This window comes from Prunus mume, linkage group LG1 (assembly GCF_029339155.1).
Source record: "Prunus mume cultivar Tortuosa linkage group LG1, ASM2933915v1, whole genome shotgun sequence".
In the NCBI taxonomy this organism is placed as follows: domain Eukaryota; kingdom Viridiplantae; phylum Streptophyta; class Magnoliopsida; order Rosales; family Rosaceae; genus Prunus; species Prunus mume.
The window spans coordinates 29704534-29719146 of record NC_142698.1 but is presented as its reverse complement, the minus strand read 5'-3'; positions in this window follow the sequence as shown (position 1 = coordinate 29719146).

The window sequence follows — 14613 nt, the reverse complement described above, 5'->3', positions numbered from 1 at the left end:
TAATTTAGTGTTTGAGTTATAGGTTCAATATCCCGCACTTCATATTTAGTGATAAATGAAATTGTCTATTTCCATTTTGGCTAATCACTTAACTTGTCGACATTCATAAGGCGAGATTTAATATAATCATAGCCCTTGATGATTGTAGTAACTACTAATAAACCAAATGTATCATCAATTCGTGATCCCACAATTCTCATGTGCATGCGCATGCATAATTTATAAGCATCTCATTGCTTTGGGGTACCAATGCCTCTTCAGGAGCTGATGTTGTCACTTATGGGACAAATATCTCTTTTACGATGAATTCATTAGAATATGTGGATCATAACCTCATATAGAGCGTTATTTTTTGTAGGGCTTGAATTTTTCAAATAATCTCCACTTCTAGGGAGTTAAGTTTTTAGAACCTATATTTTTGTCATGCTTATAGTCACTTATTGTCATGTTAATGGATTGTGATACATGAATATCAATCCATGCTTGCATATTCATAACTTTATATATGCATTATCATGATGAGACAAAAGTGGACCGATTCAACACTATTTCACGACGTTCTTCAGGAACTGTCATTTCTCCCCTTAACTGCGGGAAAATTGTCTCAAAATTTAGGAAAATAAACTCATCATCATTATCAAGTCAAATTGACTGGATTTGATAATGTGGGAGTTGTGCTCGTAAGTCTCTTGACAAGAGACAAATATATGATCATTTTAGTAGGCACGTTCAATAAAAACTGGTGAAGTAATCCATAATTAAATGTTGTATAGGCTCACAAATATCCCCTTGAATTATTTAAGGAAAGAGGGCTCAAAGTCAATTTTTGATTGAGATGATTTCATGATAGCTTTTATTTGTGAGCATTTTGTGTAATGATATTTGTTGGACAAGACAATAATTTGAGTCCTTAAACGATGTCCTTACAAATTTATAAAAATCTTATGTATCATTGTAGAATATGGATTGCCAAGATAGTCATGCCACAACATAAAAGTTATCCGATCAATGAACTTCTAGTTCATGACATCATAATCTTCAACTGCTGTAATAGTTGTGTAATATTGGGGCCTCATAAACTTCTGGTTCATGACATCATAAACTTCAACTACTGTAATAGTTGTGTAATATTGGGGCCTCATGAACTTCTGGTTCATGACATCATAAACTTCCTACCCACAAAAGAAAGTAGGAAGTTTCTCCAATAGACGTCTCTGGCTGTTAACATTGGGGTGGTAATACAAAACATTACCATTATAAAACGAAATTAACCAATAACCCAACATAAATAAAATAAAATAAAATAAAATGAGTAAAGTGGTATAAACGAGGAATAAAATAAATAAATTAAAGACTATGAAATTCCAAGATAATCCAATATTAATGTGGATTCAATATGTAGATAAAACTACAAGTTTAAGAATTGGATTTCTAACCAATTTAGGTTCATATAAGCACAAATAAGTAATGAACTTCATATTCATATATAGTATTAAGATCCATGAAAAACTATGAACTTTAGGTTCATATCAATATATATTCGAAACTTCAGGTTCGAATACGTAGATCTAAATAAATTGAATTAATAGTTGTGCTTTGAACTTCATACTCAAATCGATGTATATGCACTCGGAAACTTCTAGTTCGAGTTCTTAACATACGTAGGCCTCATGGAATTCTGATTTTGATTAATACAAAATCGAGGAGTTTCATGTCTTTATGTGCTCTTTAAATTCGCAGAACGTCATGCCCTCAATTATTTGGAATCAAAGAACTTTAGGTTCTGATTCAATCAAAAGAACTCTAGGTTCTATAGTAATATGATGAGGATCGAGGAACTTCAGGCCCTAATCTTTTGTATAATATAAACTCATCATAATAATTAAGATCATACTTAAAATTAAATAAACAAACAAATTAAAAAAAAACATGGCATTATATTCATCTGTAATAAGAATAAGATTTTTTTTTTTCCTCAAACGAGCATGATGAAGTCTGATGATAAGTATAAAGAAACTCTATACCATGTGATGACTCTAGCTCATATAAGAAGAAATAAAATTCAGAGGAAGAAAACATACCAAGAGCAATGTCGTGCTGATAATGTGTTATAAAACTAGAGGGAAAAAATATAGAGAGAAGTGATATGCTAAAGATAAAGTTTCACCATGTTTATTCTTCTCTTAATCTTTTGGTAGAACCACTTATTTATAGGCTTATAAGATAGGAGATTGAATACCATCATTTACAATATACCTATAGGTTACAAGCACTAATTACAAGTACTTAGTGCATAGGTTACATAAAATTCAACGGTGGAATACTAAGAGGTATGGTGGTCATCCACCAACTCATGCATTTACAACAACTCATCAATTATATACACCCAATAAAACAAAATTTTAATCAATCCAAAACAAGCAAAATCCTAGGCCTGTGAAAATAGTCCCCCAAAACTCGATCCCTGCTGTACATGGAGATTTTTCCTTAGCTAGGAGTTCACCGTACTAGACATATGTCCTCAATTTGAGCAAGAGGACCTTTTTGATCCTCGTCTTCGTTGCTAGGTCCTCGCTCTTACGCCACAATCTGTGAGCATCCCTCTGGCTTAAGATTAAGATCAAATCCAACTCCTATATCCATCTACATAATCAGATACAAATTCAGTAAGATGTACAGTCAAATCATGAGATTAATTAAGTAATGCAAACACTATCAACACGATACCTCTTCAATACCCAGGCTACGTAAGACTTCCATTTAGGATCGATATTGTTCTCCATCTGGGCTTATATAGTACTGCACACATATATTAGGTATGATGATAGAGTCTTAGTTTTGGCCATTGTATGAAAGAAGTAAATTAACTAGCATGAAATATATGAATCAATATGTGACAATGACATAAAAAGCCTTGTTTCAATACCTTGTCTTTGCGACTAGCAATAGCCCACTTCCAGCGGGTTCTAGTTTGTATCTGCTAAAATATGAATATGGTTTGAATACTTTGGGTTAAGTTTTATTCTTCTCTATAAGGAGGTATACATAGGAGTTTACAATAGGGTTTTACAAGGAATTAGATACAATAAAGAATTAGGAAAGTATCTCCCAATTGTACAATGAATTATCACTTATATAAAAATAGGAAAGTAAATCCCTTAATTAATCAAGGAAGTAAATCTCCTTGAATAATTAGGAGACTCACGTCAACACTCCTCCTCAAGTTGGTACAGATGTCACCAATACCCAACTTGGTAAGTGAGTCATGAAATACTCTTCCACAAATAGCTTTGGTTAAGATATCTGCCAGTTGATCTTCTGATTTTACAAATGGTAGGCGGATGATCTTTTTCTCAATTTTTTCTTTGATAAAATGTCTATCCACCTCAACATGTTTGGTTCGATCATGTTGAACTGGATTATGGGCAATATCGATAGCTGACTTGTTGTCACAATGCAACTCCATTGGCTTTTCTGGCTTGAAGCCTAATTCTGTCAAGAGTATTCTGATCCACAATAATTCACAAACTCCGTGAGCTATTCCTCGATACTCTGCTTTTGCACTGGACCAAGAAACCACATTTTGTTTTTTACTCAACCAAGTGACTAGGTTACCTCCCACGAATGTAAAGTAACCAGAAGTAGAGCGTCTATCTGTAATGAAACCAGCCCAATCAACATCTATATATCCAACAACTTCAAGATCTCCATTTTTTGAGAACATTAATCATTTCCCAGGGGCTGACTTTAAGTATCTTAAGATCCGATCAACTGCATTCCTATGAGAAACACTAGGCGAATGCATAAACTGACTAACCACACTCACAGCATATGCAATATCTGGTCTTGTGTATGCCAGGTATATCAACCTTCCAAAAAGGCGTTGGTAATGTCCCTTATTGGTTGGTTCTTGGTCCATGTCTTCACACAACTTGTGATTCATCTCAATGGGTGTGTCAGCAGGCTTACATCCAAGCATTCCTGTTTCAATAAGTAGATCCATTACATACTTCCTTTGAGACAGAAATATACCAGTTTTTGACCTTGCTACTTCAATTCCGAGAAAGTACTTCAGATCACCTAAATCCTTCATCTCAAAATCCTCAGACAAATAATTTTGCAACTTCAGTTGTTCTTCTGCGTTGTTTCCAGTTACGATTATGTCATCTACATAAACAATCAATGCAGCAAGTTTTCCTTTATCATGCTTCAAGAACAAGGTGTGATATGAATTACTTTGTGTGTATCCAAAATTCTTCATAGATTTAGTAAATTTGTCAAACCATGCCCTAGGAGATTGCTTTAACCCATATAATGACTTTCTGAGTTTGCAAACTTGATTTTTCTTGTCAGGAGCTGAATTACATCCTATGGATAAGTCCATATATACTTATTCTTCCAAGTCTCCATGTAAGAATGCATTTTTGACATTAAACTAATGTAGTGGCCAATCGAGATTTGCTTGCTAGAGACAATAGGACTCTAATAGTGTTAATCTTGGCTACTGTGGCAAATGTCTCCTCGTAGTCTATCCTATATCTTTGTGTGTACCCCTTCGCCACCAATCTAGCTTTATATCTTTCAATGGATCCATCTACTTTGAGTTTCACAATATAAATCCATATGCATCCTACTATCTTCTTTCCATGAGGTAGGGTCACGAGTTCCCATATGACATTCTTTTGGAGAGCTTGCATTTCTTCATTCATAGCTTCTTTCCATTTTGGGTCTTCTAGTGCATCAGTTACACTATTGGGGATAGATATGTCAACCAACTGCTTCACATAGTGCACATGTGACTCTGATGATTTGCTGAGAGATATATAATTATTGATGAGGTATTTCCCTTTGGCTTTAAGATCTGCTTCATATTGTACTTAGGTTTACCACGGTTCTTCCTTTCTGGAAGCTGATATGTAGGTTCTATGTCTTCTAAAATCAAATCATCATGGGATATTTCATTAGTGTTATTAGTTTCAGGAAAAGATGTTACTGAATGACTTCCTCAGCATGTGATTGGTGTGGTACTAGAGTTGAAGCGGGCAAAATCTCATAAAATGGTTTCAATTTCCTCCTCCTGATTTTGACCTCGTGGAGACAACGGATCATTTTCTTCTGGCTGGCTGGTCATTTTGAAGCAGGTTCTTTGTAGTTGAAGAACTAAGGGGCGACCGGTTGCTTTCCATTGGCAACCGATCACTTTGATGCAGAGTGACGTCCTAGGGAAAAAAATCGAGAATTGGAGCAGTGGTGGATCCTCGATTCTCCTCCTGGGCTGGTGAAAAGTATAAGTCATGTTCTCGAAACACAACATCTATGGAGGTAAAGACCTTCTGACTAGAATGATAACACCGGTATTCTTTCTAATGAGGTGCATAGCCAATGAAAACACACTTTTTGGCTCGGAGATCCAATTTGCTTCCATGTAAGTGGACAAATACAACACAGCCAAAAATTCGGTGTTCCAGCTTTGGGGTGGGAGGTGTTTGGATATGGTGGTGAAGTGTTTGAAGTGGTGTTTGGAAATTTAGGATACTAGAGGGAATCCGATTGATAAGGTATGCTTTGTAGAGACGACGGCTTCGCCCTAAAAGGATCATGGCATATTGGCACCAAAGAGAGAGGCAAGAACGATTTCCAATAAGTGTATGTTCTTTCTTTCAACCACCCCATTCTGTTGGGGAATGTAAGGGCATGAGCGTTGATGTATGATGCCATGATCTTGTAAGAACTGGTTAAGATCATGGTTGAGAAATTCTCCGCCATTGTCAGAACGAAGAACTTGAATTCTGGCATGAAACTGAGTCTCCACCATTTGATAAAACTATTGAAACCTTGAACTGACTTCCCCTTTAGTTTTGAGAAGGGAAACCCAAGTCATGCGTGTGCAATCATCTATAAACGTGACAAACCATCGCACCCCTGCCGGAGTGGCAATTTGAGCAGGTCCCCAAACATCAGAATGAACAAGAGAAAATGGAACCAAACTCTTATTTGAACTTAGTGGGAACGGGACACGATGACTTTTAGCCAATTCACACGTATCACACTGGAAGCTTGGAAACATCAAGATTGAAAAATAATGATGGAAACAACTTCTTAAGATAACCAAACGAGGCATGCCCAAGACGTTTATGCCATAACCAAATTTTGTCTCTCTCCCCCTCATAACAAGTTCCACTGGTTGTGAAAGCTTGACCAACCTTGATCTCACTATCCGGTGCCCAGTCCAAATAGTAGAGTTTGCCCGGCGTCAAGTACCACAACCAATCGTCTTTCCTAATGTCCTAAAAAACACAATGATCTGCCAAAATGTTATAGTACACCCCAAAGTAGTAGTAAGTTGGGCAACAGATAACAAGTTATGGTTCAAAGATGAAACAAGTAATACAGAATCCAGATGTAAGGAAGTAGAGAGAGATATAGAGCCCTCCCCAACCACAGGGGAGGCGGTACCATTAGTATTAGACACCACCGACAGGAGTGGATGATTTACGACTAATAAGTTGGCCAGGATCAAATGTCATGTGATCCGTAGCGCCCGAGTCGATAATACATGTTGAGTTTTGAGAGGACATATGAAAAGTAGAACCTTTGGTGGTGGCGATAGAAGAATGAGTTTGGGTAGCCGGGTCAGCAGGATTGACCGCATGCTTCTGTGAGTCTACAATAAGGAAGAGAATTGTAGGGGTTCCTGACATCGCAGTGGAGGTAAGATGTGATATGTGAGGAATTGTGTTTGGAGGAATTTGATTTGAGGAATGGGATGTATGAATTTGATGTAGGAATTGGATTTGAGAGGTATGTGTATAAGATTTGAGGGTATGTGTTTAGGGATTTGGATAAGAGGATTTGAGGGATTTGAATTTATGGAAAAATATGAGGAATTTGATTTAGGGTTTTGGATTTGAATATGAGAAATTTGAGATAAAGGGTTTAGAGACAACCTAGGATCGATTGCTCTGATACCATACTAAAATATGAATATGGTTTGAATACTTTGGGTTAAGTTTTATTCTTTTCTCCATAAGGAGGTATATATAGGAGTCTACTAATAGGGTTTTACAAGGAATTAGATGCAGTAAAGAATTAGGAAATTATCTCCTAATTGTACAATGATTTATCACTTATATAAAAATAGGAAAATAAATTCCTTAATTAATCAAAGAAGTAAATCTCCTTTATTAATTAGGAGACTCACGTCAACAATATTTGCCAGTCTGCTGACAATGTGTGTATACGACTAGGTTTGGGTCTTCCCGGGCCACGCCTCGGTTTGGGCTGATCTCGATCATCAGTAGTCACAAGGACTAGCTGATTGCGCTGCTGGGGTGAGTTGCCTCTTGCAGGCAATAATAGTTGGTTGTTAAGGTCATGAGCTGGTTTTGGTCGAGCTACAATTGGGTCCTGTTGTTGTACCACCACCAACCACCACCAAAACAACAACATTATTTTTCAGAGCAAAATAATGTTGAAGGTGCAAAAACATCATAATCGGAAACACCGTCATGGTTGTTCTGGTTCATTACTTTGGTTTGCTCAAGAAAAGTGAGGGAAACTCACAGAAAATAATGAAAAAAAACAATCTTGTGGGGATCAGTCGGTGAGGGTAAAGTAGTGCTACATACCACACAAAACAAATACATTTATACAAGAAAAATCTGGCAATATCGAGGATATCGGTCTACATGCATGGTTGACAAGCGTCATGAGCTAGCTATTTCATGCCATACATGCAATTATACCAAAACAAGGAAAACTGCCATTTTTAATTCAAGTTTCCTGAAACTACCTTTACCTTTCTCTTTCTGTCAGCCATACATATAAACACACCCAAAACCCATCATTACACACACTCAAACCCCATTTATAAACACACCCAAAAAGGATTTGGGGTTTATATTGTTGTTTTTATGTTTAAATAGTGCTTGGGTTTTTTTATAAATCGCTAGGATTGGATTTATTTATAAATTTGTATAATTATATTCATAGATAGGTGAGGTTACATACAAAGTATAATGAGGAAAAAAAATAATACGAAGTATTTATCGATGATTGGTTCTGGATAGTCTATATGCATGATTGACAAGTGTCATGAGCTAGGTGTTACTTGGCATACATGCATAATGCATTAGCGTGCAGCGTAGTCATTTGTTCTTCTTTCTTATTTCTTTACACACAAAAATAATAGGACACTTAACATTTTTTCTTTTAATTTTCTGAAGATTAACTATTTTGTGTATTCAGATTATTTGTAAACAAAACACCACTCTAGGCTATATAAATGTACAAAATTCCTTATGGTTTTAGCAATAAACAAAGGTTGAAGTCGATATACTTAAGTATGATGCATACAATGCATGGCTGACAACCGTCATGAGCTAGCTCTTATATGGCATACATGTAATTATACCGAAACAAGCAAAATTACTGTTTTTAGTCATTTGAATGCCTAGCTAAGATGACATTTACCTCTTTATTCTATGTCAGCTATATATGGACAGTCATATTCACTGGCGGACTCAGAAATTTTGCAACGATGGTGCAATGTTTTGGCTACTGTAGTCATGTTTAAAAAAGTTTAGTTTCACTCAAATAAAGCTAAACAATATTTTCCTTGATTGTCATGACTCATAATGAATATTCTTCTTCATTCAAAATTAATATTCAATTATATATATGTACTGAAAAAATTAATATTCAATTTCCTCATGTCAATTCTCCATGGGGTCCAAATTCTGCGTAATCTTCTTGAGTCCATATGGATGCACTCCACCACTCCAAACATATCTTGATTAATTCATATGGGAGCCAATTGAAATTTTAAGATTTCAGGTTACTAACAAATATAGATGGATGGAGAGAGGGAACAAATTAATGAATTGTGGTGGGTTATTATCTTCAAAGAAGGAATTTTTGCTGTTTGTGGTGAATGCTGGTGGCCTACAGGGGTGGAGTGACATGAAAGTGACCAGGTTAACGAACTCCACAGGGCCAATGGGCCACAGGGAAAATAGGCCCACCCACGGCCCCACAAAAAAACCACAGCCCTTGTTCTTCTTTTTCATCTTTTTTTTTTTTTTTTTTTGACTGTATTAAATAAATAAATAAAACAAACAAACAAATGCGCACTACGCACATCAACTCAACAAAGTAACAGAAAAGAACAAGTCGCCCAGTCATTTAATCAAACATTTGGTGGGCAACTTCAAGATAGACCAAATGGGGTAACTTCCGGTGACTCCAAAGCTTTTTCTGATGAGGAGAGATGAAACTACACCTTTCTTGTACCTCTGTAGATCCCCCACTAGTTATACTCGCTAGAATAGATAAGTGAGGCCACATACAACACCGAATGTAGTAGTTTTATGAATCCTCTTATATGTTTTCAGTTCCTAATGAGCTAGGTCTTTAAGATATAAAATTGTTTTTGCGCATTGTCATGCAATAGTTGTGGTTATTATTTGTATCTTTTATTGTTTACAAGAGCCCTTTGTGGGCTATAATCTTATGATGCCCGTTTATTAATGAAATTGATGCAGCTAAACAAAATATGTGTTAAAAACACTCCTCTAAGGTATATAGATTTGAACCCAAAAAAAAGAAGTTATATAGAAATATATGTTGCATCTCTCTTTTTATTGTTAATTGGGATATAACTCAATGGAAATTGGTCTTGATTTGCAGACTAGTGGTCTTGGTTCAAACTCCTATGACATTTTAGCAGTGTATGTGTAAGAAACCCTCTCTCCTTTGTAGTTAAACTATCGCTTGCATGCACACACAAAAACATAATTTTGGCCAAAAATTAATTCGACAAAAAAAAAGAAAAAGCACATAATTTCCCATGATTTTGCAATAAACAAATAGTTGAACGCTGGACTGGAACGATAACTGTCAATTTAGTTTGATATAATATTGGACAATCGACCAAGAAAAACAAGTTAACCGACCAACTTGATGAAAAAAACAAAACAAAAAAAAGTAGATGAACTTCGAGTAAGAAATCTTCTTTCTCATTTGTACGAAGTAGATGCGTTCACATCTCTCTCCCTCTATACAGTTTATCAATTTTAGAGAAGACATCAATAGATTTTGCACACAAATACACCAACAGAATCTTCAGAATACCCTAAAAGGCCGATTTTGAGAAAACAAGGGGCCCCAATTTATGTCCCGCCGCATTACGGTTTTTTAAAATCTTAATTGGACGTTGATTACTTGCCACTCGTTGTTTCATACTTATCTATACAATAATGCAACATATTAATCAGCTGCTTCTCCCGCTAGTCTTGATTAAGATGCCATATTATCATCTTAAATTTTTAATCCATAAGCAGTTGAACAAAATACAAGGACATACACGTTTTTTATTCCGATTCTTGCAAGTTCATAAATATTTCAATGTTAATAGACTTTACTCTCATTTCGATTTGAGAATTAGTAAACACTTCAAAGGGCATACCCAATTCCAAGTACGCAAATATTGGGATTACCAAAACACTAAACTCGTGATTGGCCCTGAATTTGTACTTAATTTTCATTGACCCATATCCTTTTTTTTAAGAATATTAACATCTTTTTTTCACCAATTTGCCCCCGTCTAAATTCTTAACATTTACCCCAATTTGCCGTTAAATTTGAGGGCAAATTGGTCATTTAAAATGTAAAAATAATTAAATATTGTAAAATAAAATAATATGAAATCTAAAATGAAAAAATAATAATAATAACAGAGGGGTGGATGGGTTGCCCACCCACCACTCTTGACAAGACTCTGAATTTCCTCGGAATTGTGACGAACCCTGTAGTTTTTTAAACATCCAACCGATATCGAGCCTACTTACTAATTTCAAACATCCTCCTCCCCTAAAACAAAGGAAAAGAGGGTTGAGGCTTCTACCTAAATTTTGACAGTCTCTCCTGAAAAACAAACTTTTCCAAAATTTCAACCTGTTGAAACACAGTAATAATAGTCTAACTGGCAGCATGCAAAATGTAAAAGCACACATTTTACCGAATAGGCCTCCGACTTTAAATCCAACCCTACATGGGCAATAATAGAGCAATTCTAAGGAAGACTTCAGTTTACAACCAAAATAAAGTTCAACGGAAATTAAACAAATAGAAATGCCCTATAGAAGTTCAGGGCAAGAGAGTACAATTCTTGGCTTGGTTGCTCAGCTCAGATCAAGCTACTACCTGGGGGCGCAAAACAAAAAATTGTAAGAGAATTAAAACAAAGTTTCCACATATTTGCCCCACCGTTTGTAAAACGATGCCAAAACATGCAATTAAAACCATTTATGTACAATCGCAAGTAATTCTAAAGACTCAGGCCAGAATCAATCATCAATCCAATGGGTTTCAAACTCGTCATAACTACAAACACATTCTAACCATAACCATTCAGTAAAATTGAAATATAATCAAGCATTTAATCTCACCTCGACTGGGCTTCAAGCCCACCGACATATTCAAAGCCAAACTCAACGAAAGTAATAGTTTAATTCGCGTCTGCACCTAGGTGAAACCCCAGGCTACCTACGTACCCCGTGGTGAGGAATCAAGCCACACGTAGTTCTTATATCAACAATCACGAATCAAATAACATACAATCATTTTCAGTAATACCAACAAGTTAATTCTAGAATCATCTTTTCCCTTTAATTAAAGTCACAATATCTCAGCCCATGAACACAAACCCATTTTTCTTTACTTATTCCGTTCTTAAGACTCATTACTCAACAACCCTTTCCCTTTAACAATTCACATATGCTAAGCATAATTCTTTTAAACATTAATATTTTTCCCGATATAGTAAAATAATCATTTTCCTCTCCCCGTTACTTTACTATATGTCGAAGAGTCTAACGCCATGCGTAGTAAAGTAACAGTAACCAAAGTGTCCAGATCTTTTACCACACGTCGAAAAAATCAATGCCACATGTGGTAAGGTAATAACCAATATCCAAGTGAGAACACACGCCGGAAAATCCAATGTCCATGTGTGGCCCAACCATACCATGTCCTACATGCGCAAACTGCTTTTACCACATGCTGGAAAATCCAACGCCACAATGTGGGTATAATAAACATGGAAGGTACGTATAATAGTGAGATTCACAACCCATATATATATAATATAAAAAATATAATATACCATCCTTTAATTCAATTTTTCCCAAATTCTCAATATTTCAATGTATCCAATCCAATTATTTATTCATAGTATATTATAAAATAAAAAAAACTCACAAAAGCAATAAATTCCATAAAGACCCCAAAATAATTCAAATAATAATCAAAACTTGCTTACACATAATTTTCATAAAATACTATATTCCACAATTAAAACAATATCACCCAATCCATATACTTTAATAATCATCATAATAATAATAATTCCTGAAAAAACTATCACATTCTGATAAAATCATAGCCAAAACATATATAAAATCTCATTTATGCATGCAATTCCATATTGGAAAAGTAATGCTCATTTAAACAATGTCCACTCACTTCTCAATAATCACAGTTGAGTCCCAAGACTCGCTTTCACAACAAATCAATCAAGTATCTCATAATTATATATTCCACAACTTCAAATATCAAAATAATATTCAATAAGTCCATAAAATACTATAAAATAATCTCATAATCCAACATAATCAAAATAACTCAAATAACAATCAAGACTCGTTTACAATGTTACTCTAGTACTTTTCGAAGGGTTAAACTACCTTAGAAGACTCACGATCAATCGAGAGGTCAAACTTCTCATAATGGTCAACAGGGCCCGCGGCGCCTTCAACCTCCGATTTCCAATCCGAAAGTTCCTACGGGTTCAACAAAGCCTACTTAACACGTCTTGTAAGTTTGGTCTCGATCGAGCAGCTGGATCGTTCTCGATTGCATGATCGGAAGGTTAGCAATTTATCTAACCCTAGAATCATTTATTCAGAGTATCCGGGACTCCGATTCTCAATCCGTGACTTGCTAAACAATCCTAGAGGTACAGAGAACAACATAATTGGAAATGGAGCTAATCCAACAGTCCGAAATATTGATCCATAAATCGCCTAATAGGCGTAAATCCGTTCGACTATCAAATGATAACCAATTCCAAATCCGACCATACCGTTGTGATCATGACGACAATGGGAACATTTTGGAACATAATGGGCCACCGCATATTGGCCCACGAGCAGGGAGCGCGTGGGTGTCTTGAGAGAATTCCGGTGATAGAAAATTCTCGAAACACCTTACAATACATATACCAATACGTTCAGACCAACAAGATGAGTGATTTTTGTTCTTGGACTATGGCCAAAAACTAATCGGAACTAGCCAAAATGAAGCCAAAACCCTCGGCATAATTGGGGGTTAGAAATTGATCTCCAAAACCTCAAAATTAACCCAAACTCAGCACATAAACAGGTAGAGCACAAAGAGTAAATGAAGTTTCATACTTGGTTCAATAATTTTGGTCGCCGGAATAGCCGACAATTGCACGAACACCGCCAGCAACGAAAGGTGAGTTTTGGCTCAGTTTTAGTCCAAAATCGCCACCAATCTTGGAGTTTCGAAGGTGGAGATGGCTATGGATGAGTAGAGGAGGAAGAGACAAAGATTGTGCAACTTGTCCCATTTGATTTGGTGGCCGGACTGTGAGAAGGAAGGGAGAGAGAGACGCTCGAGAGAAAAGGGCTAACCTAGTTTTTAAAAATCCAACTTTGAAAAAATTACGGTTGTGCCATTGCACTTCCGTTGACCACAACTTCTTCATTAAAACTTTGATTTGGGGCCACTATGTGTCTACTAACTCGTATCGACGAGCTGTGTACAACAATATCACTCAAATCCCATAAATCCTTACGGATTGAAAAGTAGATAACGTGACCTTACTCCAAGGGCAAAACTATAATTTCTCAATTAAACAAATTGAATAAATGGTTAAAATTGGGTCAGGGTGCCACACCTCTCTCTCTCTCTCTCTAGAAACTCGAAGTACACTCTATCAACACACTCCAACAAGTCTTTGAGAAAGTCAAGTGAGTTGGACTCGGCGAGTTTGACAACGGCGTGTTTCACGTCGAGAGATATGAGGGCTTGGAGGTAGTGGAGGAACTAGATGGAAGTTAAGAGGTCGTTGATTAAAGGGTGGAGGTGCTGGGTAGGGTGGGATTGATTCGACAATTAGGGATGGAATGATGGATTGGACAGTGAAAAGGGATAGGGCTTGCGAATGGGTCTTAGGGAAGGGGGTGATCAGGTTATAAGGGAGAAAAAAAGATGGTGGGTGGCGAGACTAGGTCTGCATCTGTAGGTGGTGGGGATAAAGTTTGTTTTTCTTTTTTATTCTCTCTTGCTTCCATTTTTTAACATAAAATTGGATGAAATGTGGACGATTTAGACGGCATGGGCAAATTTCCAAAAAAAAAAAAGAATTTCATATCCTTAATTTTATTTTTTAAAAGGATAGGGATCAATTGAAAGTTTGATACCAATCAGCATTTTAGCCTTTCCAAAATGCCATTGTCAAGGGTGGAACCACTATATAGGACCTGATGTGAACTCAACCCTCTCTCTCTCTCTCTCTCTCTCTCTCTC